General features: G+C 34.6%; 1 protein-coding gene and 1 long non-coding RNA gene across 2 annotated transcripts in view; one reads left to right on the top strand and one right to left on the bottom strand.

Annotated features, from left to right (window-relative positions):
• LOC110098529 (DNA repair protein RAD51 homolog 2) overlaps nt 1-12,596 on the top strand; it is a 42,037-nt gene that overhangs the window by 21,610 nt on the left and 7,831 nt on the right. The gene's annotated exons all lie outside the window — the stretch shown is intronic.
• LOC110094572 lies at nt 9,410-12,481 on the bottom strand. Its single transcript, XR_002302886.2, has 3 exons — nt 12,309-12,481; nt 11,119-11,199; nt 9,410-9,488 (listed from the first exon to the last, which is right to left on the bottom strand). It is a non-coding gene; the product is annotated as an uncharacterized LOC110094572 (long non-coding RNA).

Here is a 12,596-nt window from a genome sequence, read left to right as displayed (position 1 = left end):
CTCCCTCTCTAGTCTTATGAATAAGAAGCATATCATCTGTTGACCTCGATTTTCGCTCGAATACCTTCGATCGCGTCGATTGAACCTCGTCGAGCCAAATCCGAGCTCGAATTCGCCTGAATTGATGCTAATTTGACTCGTCCCTTTTTCACTCAAGCCCGAGTCGTTTGTTTTGACCGAGGCGAGCTCGATTTGTTCCAAATCAATTTCAATTTGAGTTTCATTTTATTTGATGAAATCGATCGAGCCTAGCCCGATTCTAAATCGACCCAATTCGAATCAAATTCACTTTCAAACCCAACTCAAATTAGCCCAAATCAATTCTAATTAAATCCCAAGCTGCTCTCTAGTAAATTTGAATTTGATTTCCTAAATCGAGGAATTGTTTCGATGGTCTTGATCTTTTCGGAATTTGGATTCTACCGTTGTCTCGTTCCAATCGCGTGAGCCCTCGAATAAGGATTGGTTCAGAGCAACTTTTGGTAGGGCAGAATATCGCAGTGCCATTTTGATGTTTCAAGCAGAGGCAGAGCGTCAGGAGACGTTAGAAGGCTTGGATGAAGCCTTCGGCTGCCTCATTTCGGACGGGCACTCTCTCCCTCTGGTTTTCTCACACCCGACCTCCCTCTCTGGCGCCGAGCTCTCCCTCTCCGTTTCTCCTCTGTTCGGACCAAGCTAGGAAGCCCGACGCCGACCTCCCGGCCTCCCTGTTCGCGGAACTCCATCCCTCTTGGTTCTAAAGGTCCCAGCCGAAGCCCCTCTCACCGGGCTTCCGTCTCTCCCTCTGTTCGCCTAAGCAGGAAGAACCGAAACTCCTACCTCTCGCATGAGCCACAGGACCGACGCCCTGCCTCTCCGATCCTCCTGTTCACGCGACTCCAACCAGAGCCAAGACCTTGCTCCCGTCCGACCTACAACAACCCAGTCTGAACCCGTGGCTCTGTCCGATGATCTTCCCGAACCCGACGGCAGCCAGCAGAGGTTCTCCTTCCAAACCTGACGGTAGCCACTCGATCTCCCTTCAGCAAATCCGAACCTGACTCCTGGACCGAGCCCAAACTCTTGCAAGGTGAGTATCTCCCTTCTTCTATCCTGCTTGATCTCCCACTTCTTCTTGTTATTCTTCTTCTTCTTCTTCCATTGATCCTCCTCTACCTTTCTCGTATTCTCTACTCAAACAAAAATCTGAGAACTAAATTTGTTTGCATTTCATTTTGCTTCATGTATGCATATCGTTGAGATGTTTATTACATAGATCTTGGGTAATCTTGTGAGGGCTGTTTAGCTGAGTTCAATCCTATAGGTGTTAAAATTATGATTGTCATATTAGCTTATTTCATATGGCTTTGCAAGTTCTGCATATCAAATGCTTGTGGAAATATCAAAGGGGAGAGTTATGACATTTTGGTTTAAATTGAAGTCCCATTTTGATTGTATCTCATATGGTTTATGGTCACACATTAATGATTGCCACTCTCGAAGCGTATGTCGCTAGTACTAATTAGCACATTTCAATTTATGCATCAAAGATTGAGTAGCTTGTTTTGAAACGTTATGTTAGAGTTTTGGGTATTTGCGGTTGGCTTTTTGCTCATGAAGTAAAGCATGCGTATGAAGATCTTATGGTGATTTGTGATTGTAAAATAATGATTTCTACTTAGGTTGCTTCATGAAACTTTTGCAAACATGGCTTATCAATCATTTGATGAAATGTCTCGAAGGAGTTCCGATTATATTGAAACTTTGTATTAAGATGATTTGAATTGTTGGTTCCGCCTTTATCGAAATAACCATTTGATTACTTTATTTCTTGCAAATGTGGCCATTTTCATACATGATTATTTGACGGGCAAAGAGGTGATATGTTTCTTTTATGTTGGAAATTTGGTCCCATGTGTAGATTCGTTCTCTAACAAAATGGTATTTTAACGCTCTCAAGTATTGATGATAATTATTGTCAAGTCATGGATAGTTTCTTATGATATAGTTGAGATTCACATGTTGGCCTATATTGCTTGGAAAATGATTCTTCATGTATAAAATCTACATCGAGTTATGAATAATTATATCATGTGGAGATTGTTGTTGCTAGCCATAAGTAATTTTGTTTGTTCAGAATGGGTAGCTACGTATCAAACTATACTTGAGTTATGTTATATCTTTTAGAGCTTTAGGTGTGAACTTTGAAAACACATGAAAGGCTACTTTGAGCTTCTATCAAAGCATGCATATTAGATGTTTGTGATAATACCTATTATGAGTTGATGGAATTTTTCTTTGATAAAAGTGGGAGTTTCATGAACTTCTTTGGAAAGTTTGCATTGTTTTTACCATACCTTCTTCAATATGTACGTAAGCATGTACAAAAGAGGGGTTTGGATGGTAGTTGTAGTGGATTGGCCACTCTGTTTGAGATATTCTAATATCATTAGAGTTTTCATTATGTACTTATTGTCTTGTACTTTCGCTCCCAATACATTGGAAATTTTTTTTAGGTGATAATGTGTAGAAAATCACATGCTGTGAAGCCTTGAATATGACTGTCGATTGCCAACTAATCATGTAGCATTCTTGTGTTTGGAAGTTTCATATGGGTACTCAATTCACTTTTGAGCTTGTTTAGAAAGATACGGTGATTGCATCGAGACCTTATATTTAATGAAATTCATGAACTTGTGATAGGAGATCTTGCTCACATGTGTTATGGCATATGAGGTGAAGTTTCCAAGTTGATTTGGGAATAATTAGTATGCAGTTTTTTTTTTTACAGTTTTTAATGTTCTAAGCTATTTTGAGAAGAGCAAAGTGCAGATTTTCACTGTTACTAATGTCCGAACTGTTTTGGGAGCAAAATACATGCATATTTTTAATGTCTTTAGCCTCCGGATTGCTGTAGGAATGAAATATATGCAGTTTTTTTTACTGTTTTTAACTGTCTAAATGGATTTGGGAACAAGTAGCATGCAGATTTTCACTGTTTTCGTATGCCGAATTGTGTTGGAAATGAGGTATATGCAGTTTTTTTGCTATTTCAATGTCCCGGACTATTTTGCTAACAATATAAGTACAATTTTTCATAGTTTTTAACCCCCGGATTGTTTTAGGAGAAAGTTATGTGCATATTTCTTGTTGTTTTGTTCTCTAAGTTGTTTTAAAATGAGCATTGACATTGATTTTGAATGGTGCATAACTTTTTCCCTTCATTGGCACCTTGATCGACAAAGTGTTGAGATAGGCTACGAATGATGTTAATTCTGTTACAATACTTTGGTTTCATAAGCAAGTTGGGTGGGTTGAAAGCATGTTTTAGAATTACGGAATTGGTGGATTTTGGGATATTCTATTCCTTTTCCACTTGTTTAAGTGCAATGCTAGCAAATGACCGGATCTTCTTTACTATAAGTCCATGTTAGCCTGAATAGTTTCATGTGCATCTTTTGAAAGATAATAGAGAATGAATGCCCATGTTGTTTCTCTTTCATGTCGATAGAAGCATGACAGCTTAAAATAACTTAACTTAGAACTCCTAATACTTGGTGTTTGTTTGTAGAATCAAAGTTTGTGTTCATTCATGAGTGTTCAAGTTCTCTTTTCCATGTATTTTCTTTCTATTTGATATTCCTGTTTGAAAGAATTTTTCTAGAGGATAAATCTTTTGCTTTAGGTTTGTCTTGAGAAAGAAATTCATCGCATTACTTGTAGGTTTGCATATTTAAAAATATCTTGTCGGCAATTATTCTTAGAAGAGCACTCATGTATTTTCTCTTTCAAATAAATCTGTGTAGATTAAATATGATGTTGTTTTGAGAAGAGTTTGCATTTATGATATTCCGTCTCTACTTGACTTGATGGCGTTATTTTTGGGTTGGGAAATTTCATGAGTGGTCTTTATAATGAAGAGGTTGCAAGTTGTTTTTATATTTGATTTCATGTTAGAAAGTTTTGCGAATTGTTTTAGATCGATAGGTTTTATCGAAAATTTTTGTGAATGTTTTATGATAAGGGCTCTACAATGAGGGGTTTTTATAAAACCTTATCGTTGGAAAGCTTTGGGTTTTTTTTTTACCCCACTCCAAATGAGGAAAGGCACTTGATTGTGGGTCTTTTTGTAGGATTTTGGGGCTAATGAAGAGAAGAGATTTTGGTAGATAACTTTTGGGAAGATCTGTGTAGTAGTTCATTTAGAAGTTCTTGCACATTATTTTGATCTATAATTTTGTGGTTAGACTTGTTTGGTAAGGTCCTTAGTGTCTTTTGGGGACAAGTGGTGTTTTCTAATTTGAGTTAGATTCTATTAAATGTTTACTTCAAAAAGATAAGTCTGGGGATTTGAGACATTAGGGAGCTTTGTGTTAGAGGTCTTTAGTGTCTTTCTGGAGCAAGATAGTCCTTGCTCATTCGGATTTTCTTCCTTTAGTGTTAGCTTCTAAAACATGGAATTTTGGGTGAATATGGAAGATAGAAAAGGATCTTGCTTTAGTCCTAGTTTTGGGAACTTGGACTTCCTTTGTTTGATCTGAGTTTGGTAGGGAATAGCTTGTGTAGTCATGTCGGGTTTATATCAAGTGCCTCATTTGGATTGTGGGAACATTAAAGGGCATTGTAAACGTTGCTTTAGGGTACACTTGACTTCAAAGAAGTGTGCCCAATAACAACAATGCCTACATCCCTTTTGTATTTAATTTTTATTCTTTCTTTTTCTTTTCATTGCACCTAGTCGTCTCTTACTTTGCTATGAGTCTTTCTACTGCTTCTTTATCTAGGCTTTGATATTCGATGCTTACAAATATCGAAAGGGTTAGAAAACAAAACCTCCTCTCATTTCCTACAACTTTAGTGACACTTAAGGACAAAAATTAATGATCGAGTCTTAGAAAACATATACTTAGGATGCATGCTACCTGTAGGGTAGAGACATCAAAACAAAACTTAGTGACACGTTTTCCTAGGTTTAGTTCTTCTTAATCCATTAATAATCAACCAATAATTTATAACCTAACTCTTAAAATGTGTTAAAATATTTAATTCTTAATCAAGTTATTGTTAATATTCGTAATCATTAAACTATAAATCTAAAACATACATCTAAATCGAATCTAATTAATCTAATAATAAACACCTGACCAATCTAAAGTTTAAAAGCTGTAGACAAAAATTAGGAGACTAAACATAAACTAAAATTTCTTAGGATAAAAGACTCCTAAATATCAAACCTTAGATCAATTTTTAAAATCAATCAACAAATTTGATTAATAAATTGCCTAATCTACATTTCTTTTATAATTTATAACCAACTAATAATTTAACAAAGTTGATTATCACTGGGTAACCCAGGCCTACGAGGCTATTAAGTTAGCCCCAAGGAGGGTGAAATAAACCTCACGGCCTCGGTGTGAAACAAAGATGGTAACCAATCAAATATTAAAATACAATCTCTAAAATCAATCTTAAAATATCAATACTTAAATTTCAATTAAAATCTCCCTTTTGCCCTCTAACAAATCAAAATACAAGCAACTTGAATTAAAACTATCCTACATAGGACCTATCCAAAATCACACATACCTTAGACATGTTTGATTAGAACACGACTTTTAGCTCTAGGTCAGGCTTACATTTTCTTTCGTTATTCAATGCTTGTTATATATACATGTTCTATAAATGCAATTATTAAATTTCCTGTTAGCTATATTTAGTTTTCTGTTAGTTATATTTTTGTTATTTACCTGCATTTCTTTTCTGAACGGCATTTACGCTCATATATATATTTCTCTGTTATCTTTTCTTGCGAGGTACATTGGAGCTTAATGATCGGGAGCTAAACGGGACCGTTTGCTTATAAGCTTTTAAGTGGCAGCGCCACATACAGTCAGGTATAATTTCTGCAGCTTGCAAAAATAAATCTTTAATTATGTATCGGAACTGCTTCATATCACACACTACTTGTTAATAGGTATTCTAGCATGTTTAGGTAGCCAGCCATAGGGTAGTGCACTAACGAAGCTTTGGCCCTATAGGTCAAAGCTTGCCCCCTTCTGTGAGCCATAGAGACCATTAGGGTCATTTAGGCCTGTAGAGTAGGCCACCTATTATGTCGGTTGGCATCATTGTTTTCCCACACGAAGTGGGCATTGTTATTTTTCTGCTAGGATTTTGGTCTTTTCCGGTTTTGGGTATGATACCCCCCACCTTCTGTGAGCTTTAGAGACCCTTAAAATCGTTTAGGCCTGTAGAGTAGGCCACCTATTTATGCCATTGGACATCGCTGTTTTCCCACACGAAGTGGGCATGACTATGGTGATTTTCTGTGCGGGTATCTTGCCTGAAGGATACCCTTATGGTGTGTTTATTTATTTTTTTTGTACTATGGATGTCATGCATACGTTCTTACACACTTTTCTTCACAATGCACTTTACCTACATACATGCATTGCATTAGTGGACCTAAGGATCTTTCTTACTCGTGCATTTGTTTCATGCATCATTAACAACTCTAGATCTATTCCTTTGCATATTGTAGAGTCCCTGATTCAATTCTTTCGAACTATTAATCCTTGATTCCTTAGGATAGACCCTTCCCATCTTGCATACATATAGGGCGATTGGTTGTGCTTAGGATTTTAGCTGGCATCCTTTTTCAGGCAAGGAATAAGTCCAGATTGCATTAGCTAGGTCGTAGATGTCAGTATCGTATGTACGATACTACATCTTTTATAGATTTAGGGTCTAAAGGTGAGTGGTAAGAGTGAACCACTATACACCTTATTGGTGGGTAAGCTTTCCTTTCTTTTGAAAGCTATAAATCCTACCCATCCGCGTCGCACAGATGACGCCACCTCCTTCTTTCCCTCGTGCATGTCTGAGTGCGTTGTCCTTCCTTTTTCTCTAGTTTCCACTTCTTCGAGCCGTCCGGATGTTGACTGAACCATACGTGTTGATTAAAGCCAATTTGGGACATTCTTCCTCTTTGATTAGGAAAGCCTAGAATTTGCCCTTGCACTAAACTCATTAGAGAAGATAATCTAACATCCTTAATCGAGAGTTTTCCTAAGTCAAGGCTTAGGATGTAATTAACTACGGGGGCTTGCGCCCGTAAAAAACCGATCCCCACAATCAAATAAACCCTATTCGATGCTGATGTATCGAATAGGGAAAATCTCGTGAACTTTTGGGTTATAGATATTATTATCCATCGAGGTTGGTAGGTGAAAGCCGCTATCCTCCATGGCTAATCGTATCTATAACTCCATATGCTCTTCCATCGGCCTGCTTGTGTCGGGTGTAAAGGCCTATGACCATTTTGTCCTACGGGATAGTGTGATTGTACCCTTTGCATTCGAACCCCATAAGCAGCATCCTTTCGGAGACCCACATCATCAGCAAAAAGCATACACCAAAGTACATCCTCATGCAAATGTCTAGTGAGAACATCCATGACTAAAGCAAAAAGAAATGGACTTAAGGCTGATCCTTGATGAATCCAACCGAAATAGAAAAATACTTGGTTAAACCACCTTGTGTTTGAACACAAGTAATAGCTCATGCATACATATCTTTAATGATTTGAATATAAGCATTATTAACTCTTTTCTTTTCAAGAACTCTCCATAGCACTTCTCTTGGAACTTTATCATATGTTTTCTCTAAATCAATAAATATCATATGTTGATCCTCCTTATTTTCTCTATATTTCTCTATCAAACCTCTCAATAAATGTATGGCTTCCATAGTAGACCTACCCGGCATGAATCCAAATTGATTTTGAGAAACATTAGTATCACGCCGCAACCTACGTTCCATAACTCACTCCAATAGTTTTAAAGTATGACACATTAACTTAATTCCTCTATAATTCGTACACTCTTGTGCATCACCTTTATTCTTAAAAATAGGAATTAACACACTCATTCTCCACCGATCTGGCATCATTTTAGTCTTCAAAACAGTATTAAAAAGTTTAGCAAGACAAAAAATTCCTTCATCTCATAAGCATTTCCACATCTCTATTGGAATATCATTAGGTCCAACAGCTTTTCCACACTTCATTTCCTTCAAAGCCTCTCTAACTTCGGTTTTACTTATACGCCGATAAAAACAAAATTCTTTATTTTCATTTAGGATGATAAATTCACTAAAGTCAATCGTATTTTCACATTCTTCATTAAAAAGTTTAGCAAAATATATCATACACACCTTTGTTGAATATCATCTTTTAAGAAAAGTACTTTTTATTCTTTATCATTAATATACTTCACTTGAATTAAATCCTTACTACTCCTATCTCTTTGTTTGGCTAACTTATACATATATCTTTCTCCCTCAGTATTTTAATCTATTATATAAATCATTAAAAGCTAAACTCTTTGCATCGTAAATAGCTTTTTTAGATTTCTTATTAGACTCTTTATAGCTTTTCCAATTATCAGAATTTTTACATATAAACCAATTTTTATAACAAATCTTCTTATTTTTTATCTTTTCTTGCATATTTGGATTCCACCACCAACTACTTTTACTATTAGTAATTTTTCCCTTCTAAACTTCAAGCACATCTTTTGCAATATTCTTAATGTCACAAGCCACCTTTTTCCACATAATATTGGCATCCTCATGCACAGACAGAATCTTAAGATCTAAAATCTTACTCTCAAAAATACTTTTGTTAATATTATTTAAATGCCCCCATCTAATTCTAGAAAATCATTTTACTTGATTTTTTATTTTTTGTCCTTTTATCTTAAAGTCAAAAACTAATAATCGATGTTGGGTACATAAATTTTCACTCGGAATAACTTGACAATCTTTGCAATCTAAACGATCTAATTTTCTTATAAAAAAATCATTTTACTGAAATTTGGAATAGTGTAGCAAAAGCAGTTTTTTTTTTTTTCAAAAGCAGTTAGCTGCTCTTATGGATCAAACAAATCAAAGTTAAATAATGTCAAAGCCCTTATACTTAGTGGAGATCTTTGACGAGACGATACATATGAAATTCTTTCCTTTATTTTGAATATTGATAACAAAACATAGTCCCTGAAAATGAAAGCAATCACCATGGTAGATGCAAATACAAATCTTAAAACAAGATTCAATACATATATCATAAAAAAAGTAAATCCTGAGGTCGACAGCAAAAAGCCATGACATACAATTAAGGATTGCTATAAAAGAAAGCTAGAACAAAGGCAAAAAAAAAAAAAAAAAAAGGAAAAAAAAAAAAAAAAAAAACGAAATCGTGAATATTGTTATTAAAAAATTAAAGATGTATTGATCCTCAATGTTGATAGTCCGATAGAATTATGCATTTGACCCAAATGCATCACTTTTATTCTTTTTTCTCATAAAGAATTAATGATAAGTTTCTACAGGCATTTATGAAAAAGCATTTCTTGTTAACGATGAGCTCTTACATATTATGTGCATCGATAATGTGATACTCCAAAACATAAATATAGTCACATAGATGCTGAGTAAGATCAGACATATTCCTGGCAAAGAGAAACCTGATTTCTATAAGAAAGCTTGCAGCTGAATGATATAATGCCACATTCAATATTAACACCTAAAAGCTAACCAAATGAGCCATAGTGATTACTAGAGAAAATAAAACCGGTATACTCTACAACACCACAAGTTCCGAATAAGAGACTAATATTTGGCATAAAAAGGTAGGCCACGAAAGGCCTAAAGATACTTCATTCTCAAGATAAATTTTTATATTTAAAATATATTGAATCAAGCTAATTATAAATATTACATTTTAAGAAAGCAAAGAAGAGTCAGTTTAAAAAAAAAAAAAACTAAAACCCAAGAAGCTAAAATTGGTTCATAAAGTTGCCTGGGATCATCCCCCTCCAATAGCTAGGCGGCTCAATATACCACGTCACATTCATGGCGCCAAATGTAATTTAAGTGCGTCTATATATAATTCATTTAATAATTTAAATAAATTTTAAAATTAAGAGACTTAGGTTGAATCAACTCTTAATTGATCCTTTCAACTAGATTGGACTTGCACGATTTGAAATAAAAATTTTCAATAATTTCAGTTTGGACTAGCTCACTTGAATTAGACTCAATATAGTAGTGTGTGATGCATTTTTGAATGGCGCCAAATCTATGGCACATACCTGAGAACATAGATATTTTGAACGCTTAAACTAACTATACTATAGCATATTAGAATTAAAATTTCCAAGAACTCCAGAAAAGCAACCTCTTAATTATTTGCCGCATTCAATGAGTAATGTTACAACATTATCAATACCAATTGTGAAAACTCAAAAGCAACAACAAATAGGTTCCTAGTACCCATACCAAACTTAGTAAAGAACTGATCCGTTAAAATAAAGGATTCAGCAAAGGCCATACAAACTTAAGGTTCAAGCATCAAAATATATAAAGTAGTTGAAAATTTTCTCTTTCTTTATGCGAAGGCATCATGAGCACCAAACTTCTCTACTATTTTCACATCAAGACTTCACTGTACGGCAAGTATTTCAATAAGCACTTGACATTTTATGACCAAACTATTAGGAGTTTATATGATAGAAGTTCAGCATAAATTAATAAATGTCTAATTTTATCTTTTTCATTCAACCAACTTTAGAATTTTTTTTGTTTCACCTTAAAGTACATGGCTTTCAACATAGAAAAGTCAAATGAGGATAGACTTTTCATTTTTTAAATGTGAAAAACCTCACAAATGAGTTTCTAGGGATAAAATGTCATGCTTATGAAAACAAATTTCAAGCACAATTACCCAATAATTCCCTGAAATGTTTCCTAAAAAATTTTGAAACAGAGAATAAATACATGTTAGAGCTTTTTTACAACAAAAATTACCGAGAAAATTCAATAGGAGTAAACTGTGGAATCTATCATCAAAAGTAGTAAATAGAAAAAATTATAAGAGTTTATATCTCTTTGAGGCTGCAGGGGAGATATACTGTTCTTTTTGCTGCAATCTAGAAGCTAGTGATGCGGATTTTTTATAACAAGAAGCCTCCAAGATAAATTTTGTTAGAAATTTAGAATGCAATGAATACAATAATCATGCATAGAAAAAAAAAACCATTACTTTCAGTACAACAAAAGTTAGAAAGGAAATGCCCTTACCCTGAAACAAGTGCAGCCATGCTATCAATGACAAGCAGCTTCACCTCATGCTGAAGAAGTTTCAATTTCATCTGTTGCAGGCTGCAATAACAAGGTGTGTTGCATTAATAAAAAAAAAAAAAGGTGTGTTGCATTAATAACAGGTTTAAAAGTTAAATAAAGCAAATCTGTCTAATAAAAGAGTCAGCTAAAGCATGTCAGCAAACATCTTATAAGCAAAATACAATCATTAAAATGATATTTGTTTTTTAATCAAATTTATAAAAATAAAATAAATGTTTTATAGCTTGTGTTGGGGAAAAGCACAAACCCGAGAGCAATGGCATGCAAGAGAACATGAAAAATAATATGCAATAATAACATTAGTGATTCAATGAGATTCACCTAAGTCTAAGAACACACAGAAAAAAAATAATCAATAATCCAAACAAATACAGGATAAAAATATTTGCATAACCAAATGTTTTTCACATTTATCTCACTAGCACTCTTTACTCTCTCCCTTATTACCTCTACAGACTTGAGCACAATCCTCTATTGCTATGCTCAACAGAATTAGAGAAAAACATGACCCCTTCTATGTTAGATAGATGGCTTTAGGTGATATGAAATTTTAGAGGTTTGCTAGAGTTTCTTGGAATATACAAAAAATACGTAAAATAAATCCATGTGTATATTCTAGATTTTACAATCAAGGTTATCGAAAAAATTATCTTCAAATCTCAATGATCTCCTACTTTGAGATAAGATTTTAAAGTATTATCTTCATCTTTGTGCAACAACCCCTCTCAAACATCTACAGGGGTCAACTAAGGTCTGTAATAGCACAATTCATCAATCATAAACCTATCATCATTAATCATCATTCTTGTCTTGCTATTTTCTTTGTTCCTTGATTTTAAAATATTATTTGCCTTCCAATGCCATTTTCCCTTTGTAAGCACCAACTTGAAAAATGTTATCAAACATTGCACCTCCAAAAGCACTAGTATTAGATTTATTTGTTGTTTCCAATATATGGTGTTGGATATCATGTACTTGACAGTATGACACCAACTTTTTCTTCCATATGCTATCACCATGGCACCCTTATTCACCTTCCAAGAATTAGCATAGAAGATTGAGATATAAGCTTCTTCATCAAGCCATAATGTGATCAAGTTCCTCTTTAAGTCAAGAATGAGCCTTACATTGTGAAGCTTCCACATAGTTGATGGGAGCGGAGGTGTAACCTAAAGAATTGTAAAAATAAGTTAGGGCTCTATCAATTCCTAAACAATGCTTCGATTTTCTTTGATATAAAAATTATAAAAATCTCAATATACGCAAGTATACGTGCCGAATCAAGCAATATAGTGATGAAGTAGAGTATCGATCCCACGAGGAAAAATGTCACGACCCGTCCCGGATGCTCGATCTAACGAGGCGGGTACGAAAAGTCAGACGGTAGTACATTTCCAAAAGTATAAATTTACTCA

This window comes from Dendrobium catenatum, unplaced genomic scaffold (genome assembly GCF_001605985.2).
Source record: "Dendrobium catenatum unplaced genomic scaffold, ASM160598v2 fragScaff_scaffold_452, whole genome shotgun sequence".
Taxonomy (NCBI): domain Eukaryota; kingdom Viridiplantae; phylum Streptophyta; class Magnoliopsida; order Asparagales; family Orchidaceae; genus Dendrobium; species Dendrobium catenatum.
Note: the sequence above shows the minus strand (reverse complement) of the source record. Positions and strands in the feature narration are given on the sequence as shown.